The following is a 5,874-nucleotide window of genomic DNA, read 5'->3' as shown; positions in this document are numbered from 1 at the left end:
TTCGAGATACATCGAGATATTTAAAAGTTCCGAAGCCGCACCAACATAATAGAGATACAGAAACACCGTGGCCCCTTTCTTTGAGATAACTCTGCACTATTGCGAGCTGTAAATGCCACTTCCAGCTTAGCTGTGCAGAAGAAGAACAACAAGAAGAAGAAATATCTCGAAATATGTCCGTCAGGCCCCTTCCCTTGAGATATATCTGCAAATATCTCGGAAACGAAGCGAGCTATGGCAAAATGTTAAGAGACCTTTTTTGTAGAGAATTATGTTTCCTACAATTTATGTTGTATGATATTTTTTGATCAGAAGCGTAGTTTTCGAGATACATCGAGATATTTAAAAGTTCCGAAGCCGCACCAACATAATAGAGATACAGAAACACCGTGGCCCCTTTCTTTGAGATAACTCTGCACTAGTGCGAGCCGCAAATGCCACTTCCAGCTTAGCTGTGCAGAAGAAGAACAACAAGAAGAAGAAATATCTCGAAATATGTCCGTCAGGCCCCTTCCCTTGAGATAAATCTGCAAATATCTCGGAAACGAAGCGAGCTATGGCAAAATGTTAAGAGACCTTTTTGGTAGAGAATTAAGCTTCCTACTTTTTATCTTCTATGATATTTTTTGATCAGATGCGTAGTTCTCGAGATATATCAAGATATTTAAAAGTTCCGAAGCCGCACCAACATAATAGAGATACAGAAACACCGTGGCCCCTCTCTTTGAGATAACTCTGCACTATTGCGAGCTGGAAATGCCACTTCCAGTTTAGCTGTGCAGAAGAAGAACAACAAGAAGAAGAAATATCTCGAAATCTGTCCGTCAGGCCCCTTCCCTTGAGATATATCTGCAAATATCTCGGAAACGAAGCGAGCTATGGCAAAATGTTAAGAGACATCTTTTGTAGAGAATTATGTTTCCTACAATTTATGTTCTATGATATTTTTTGATCAGAAGCGTAGTTTTCGAGATACATCGAGATATTTAAAAGTTCCGAAGCCGCACCAACATAATAGAGATACAGAAACACCGTGGCCCCTTTCTTTGAGATAACTGTGCACTAGTGCGAGCCGCAAATGCCACTTCCAGCTTAGCTGTGCAGAAGAAGAACAACAAGAAGAAGAAATATCTCGAAATATGACCGTCAGGCCCCTTCCCTTGAGATATATCTGCAAATATCTCGGAAACGAAGCGAGCTATGGCAAAATGTTAAGAGACCGTTTTTGTAGAGAATTAAGTTTCCTACTTTTTATGTTCTATGATATTTTTTGATCAGACGCGTAGTTCTCGAGATATATCAAGATATTTAAAAGTTCCGAAGCCGCACCAACATAATAGAGATACAGAAACACCGTGGCCCCTTTCTTTGAGATAACTCTGCACTATTGCGAGCTGAAAATGCCACTTCCAGCTTAGCTGTGCAGAAGAAGAACAACAAGAAGAAGAAATATCTCGAAATATGTCCGTCAGGCCAGTTCCTTTGAGCTGAATCTGCAAATATCTCGGAAACGAAGCGAGCTATGGCAAAATGTTAAGAGACGTTTTTTGTAGAGAATTATGTTTCCTACAATTTATGTTCTATGATATTTTTTGATCAGAAGCGTAGTTTTCGAGATATATCGAGATATTTAAAAGTTCCGAAGACGCACCAACATAATAGAGATACAGAAACACCGTGGCCCCTTTCTTTGAGATAACTGTGCACTAGTGGGAGCCGCAAATGCCACTTCCAGCTTAGCTGTGCAGAAGAAGAACAACAAGAAGAAGAAATATCTCGAAATATGTCCGTCAGGCCCCTTCCCTTGAGATATATCTGCAAATATCTCGGAAACGAAGCGAGCTATGGCAAAATGTTAAGAGACCGTTTTTGTAGAGAATTAAGTTTCCTACTTTTTATGTTCTATGATATTTTTTGATCAGACGCGTAGTTCTCGAGATATATCAAGATATTTAAAAGTTCCGAAGCCGCACCAACATAATAGAGATACAGAAACACCGTGGCCCCTCTCTTTGAGATAACTCTGCACTATTGCGAGCTGGAAATGCCACTTCCAGCTTAGCTGTGCAGAAGAAGAACAACAAGAAGAAGAAATATCTCGAAATATGTCCGTCAGGCCCCTTCCCTTGAGATAATTCTGCAAATATCTCGGAAACGAAGCGAGCTATGGCAAAATGTTAAGAGACCTTTTTTGTAGAGAATTATGTTTCCTACAATTTATGTTCTATGATATTTTTTGATCAGAAGCGTAGTTTTCGAGATATATCGAGATATTTAAAAGTTCCGAAGCCGCACCAACATAATAGAGATACAGAAACACCGTGGCCCCTTTCTTTGAGATAACTCTGCACTAGTGCGAGCCGCAAACGCCACTTCCAGCTTAGCTGTGCAGAAGAAGAACAACAAGAAGAAGAAATATCTCGAAATATGTCCGACAGGCCCCTTCCCTTGAGATAAATCTGCAAATATCTCGGAAACGAAGCGAGCTATGGCGAAATGTTAAGAGACCTTTTTTGTAGAGAATTAAGTTTCCTACTTTTTATGTTCTATGATATTTTTTGATCAGAAGCGTAGTTCTCGAGATATATCAAGATATTTAAAAGTTCCGAAGCCGCACCAACATAATAGAGATACAGAAACACCGTGGCCCCTCTCTTTGAGATAACTCTGCACTATTGCGAGCTGGAAATGCCACTTCCAGCTTAGCTGTGCAGAAGAAGAACAACAAGAAGAAGAAATATCTCGAAATATGTCCGTCAGGCCCCTTCCCTTGAGATAATTCTGCAAATATCTCGGAAACGAAGCGAGCTATGGCAAAATGTTAAGAGACCTTTTTTGTAGAGAATTATGTTTCCTACAATTTATGTTCTATGATATTTTTTGATCAGAAGCGTAGTTTTCGAGATATATCGAGATATTTAAAAGTTCCGAAGCCGCACCAACATAATAGAGATACAGAAACACCGTGGCCCCTTTCTTTGAGATAACTCTGCACTAGTGCGAGCCGCAAATGCCACTTCCAGCTTAGCTGTGCAGAAGAAGAACAACAAGAAGAAGAAATATCTCGAAATATGTCCGACAGGCCCCTTCCCTTGAGATAAATCTGCAAATATCTCGGAAACGAAGCGAGCTATGGCGAAATGTTAAGAGACCTTTTTTGTAGAGAATTAAGTTTCCTACTTTTTATGTTCTATGATATTTTTTGATCAGAAGCGTAGTTCTCGAGATATATCAAGATATTTAAAAGTTCCGAAGCCGCACCAACATAATAGAGATACAGAAACACCGTGGCCCCTTTCTTTGAGATAACTCTGCACTATTGCGAGCTGCAAATGCCACTTCCAGCTTAGCTGTGCAGAAGAAGAACAACAAGAAGAAGAAATATCTCGAAATATGTCCGTCAGGCCCCTTCCCTTGAGATAAATCTGCAAATATCTCGGAAACGAAGCGAGCTATGGCAAAATGTTAAGAGACCTTTTTTGTAGAGAATTATGTTTCCTACTTTTCATGTTCTATGATATTTTTTGATCAGATGCGTAGTTCTCGAGATATATCAAGATATTTAAAAGTTCCGAAGCCATACCAACATAATAGAGATACAGAAACACCGTGGCTCCTTTCTTTGAGATAACTCTGCACTAGTGCGAGCCGCAAATGCCACTTCCAGCTTAGCTGTGCAGAAGAAGAACAACAAGAAGAAGAAATATCTCGAAATATGTCCGTCAGGCCCCTTCCCTTGAGATATATCTGCAAATATCTCGGAAACGAAGCGAGCTATGGCAAAATGTTAAGAGACCTTTTTTGTAGAGAATTATGTTTCCTACTTTTTATGTTCGATGATATTTTTTGATCAGATGCGTAGTTCTCGAGATATATCAAGATATTTAAAAGTTCCGAAGCTGCACCAACATAATAGAGGTACAGAAACACCGTGGCCTCTTTCTTTGAGATAACTCTGCACTATTGCGAGCTGCAAATGCCACTTCGAGCTTAGCTGTGCAGAAGAAGAACAACAAGAAGAAGAAATATCTCGAAATATGTCCGTCAGACCCCTTCCCTTGAGATGAATCTGCACATATCTCGGAAACGAAGCGAGCTATGGCAAAATGTTAAGAGACCTTTTTTGTAGAGAATAATGTTTCCTACAATTTACGTTCTATGATATTTTTTGATCAGAAGCGTAGTTTTCGAGATATATCGAGATATTTAAAAGTTCCGAAGCCGCACCAACATAGTAGAGATACAGAAACACCGTGGCCCCTTTCTTTGAGATAACTCTGCACTATTGCGAGCTGTAAATGTCACTTCCAGCTTAGCTGTGCAGAAGAAGAACAACAAGAAGAAGAAATATCTCGAAATATGTCCGTCAGGCCCCTTCCCTTGAGATATATCTGCAAATATCTCGGAAACGAAGCGAGCTATGGCAAAATGTTAAGAGACCGTTTTTGTAGAGAATTAAGTTTCCTACTTTTTATGTTCTATGATATTTTTTGATCAGACGCGTAGTTCTCGAGATATATCAAGATATTTAAAAGTTCCGAAGCCGCACCAACATAATAGAGATACAGAAACACCGTGGCCCCTCTCTTTGAGATAACTCTGCACTATTGCGAGCTGGAAATGCCACTTCCAGCTTAGCTGTGCAGAAGAAGAACAACAAGAAGAAGAAATATCTCGAAATATGTCCGTCAGGCCCCTTCCCTTGAGATAATTCTGCAAATATCTCGGAAACGAAGCGAGCTATGGCAAAATGTTAAGAGACCTTTTTTGTAGAGAATTATGTTTCCTACAATTTATGTTCTATGATATTTTTTGATCAGAAGCGTAGTTTTCGAGATATATCGAGATATTTAAAAGTTCCGAAGCCGCACCAACATAATAGAGATACAGAAACACCGTGGCCCCTTTCTTTGAGATAACTCTGCACTAGTGCGAGCCGCAAATGCCACTTCCAGCTTAGCTGTGCAGAAGAAGAACAACAAGAAGAAGAAATATCTCGAAATATGTCCGACAGGCCCCTTCCCTTGAGATAAATCTGCAAATATCTCGGAAACGAAGCGAGCTATGGCGAAATGTTCAGAGACCTTTTTTGTAGAGAATTAAGTTTCCTACTTTTTATGTTCTATGATATTTTTTGATCAGAAGCGTAGTTCTCGAGATATATCAAGATATTTAAAAGTTCCGAAGCCGCACCAACATAATAGAGATACAGAAACACCGTGGCCCCTTTCTTTGAGATAACTCTGCACTATTGCGAGCTGCAAATGCCACTTCCAGCTTAGCTGTGCAGAAGAAGAACAACAAGAAGAAGAAATATCTCGAAATATGTCCGTCAGGCCCCTTCCCTTGAGATAAATCTGCAAATATCTCGGAAACGAAGAGAGCTATGGCAAAATGTTAAGAGACCTTTTTTGTAGAGAATTATGTTTCCTACTTTTTATGTTCTATGATATTTTTTGATCAGATGCGTAGTTCTCGAGATATATCAAGATATTTAAAAGTTCCGAAGCCGCACCAACATAATAGAGATACAGAAACACCGTGGCTCCTTTCTTTGAGATAACTCTGCACTAGTGCGAGCCGCAAATGCCACTTCCAGCTTAGCTGTGCAGAAGAAGAACAACAAGAAGAAGAAATATCTCGAAATATGTCCGTCAGGCCCCTTCCCTTGAGATATATCTGCAAATATCTCGGAAACGAAGCGAGCTATGGCAAAATGTTAAGAGACCTTTTTTGTAGAGAATTATGTTTCCTACTTTTTGTGTTCGATGATATTTTTTGATCAGATGCGTAGTTCTCGAGATATATCAAGATATTTAAAAGTTCCGAAGCTGCACCAACATAATAGAGGTACAGAAACACCGTGGCCTCTTT

This window comes from Osmia lignaria, unplaced genomic scaffold (assembly GCF_051020975.1).
Source record: "Osmia lignaria lignaria isolate PbOS001 unplaced genomic scaffold, iyOsmLign1 scaffold0002, whole genome shotgun sequence".
Lineage (NCBI taxonomy): Eukaryota > Metazoa > Arthropoda > Insecta > Hymenoptera > Megachilidae > Osmia > Osmia lignaria.
The sequence above is the reverse complement of the archived record's forward strand: the minus strand, read 5'-3'. Positions refer to the sequence as shown.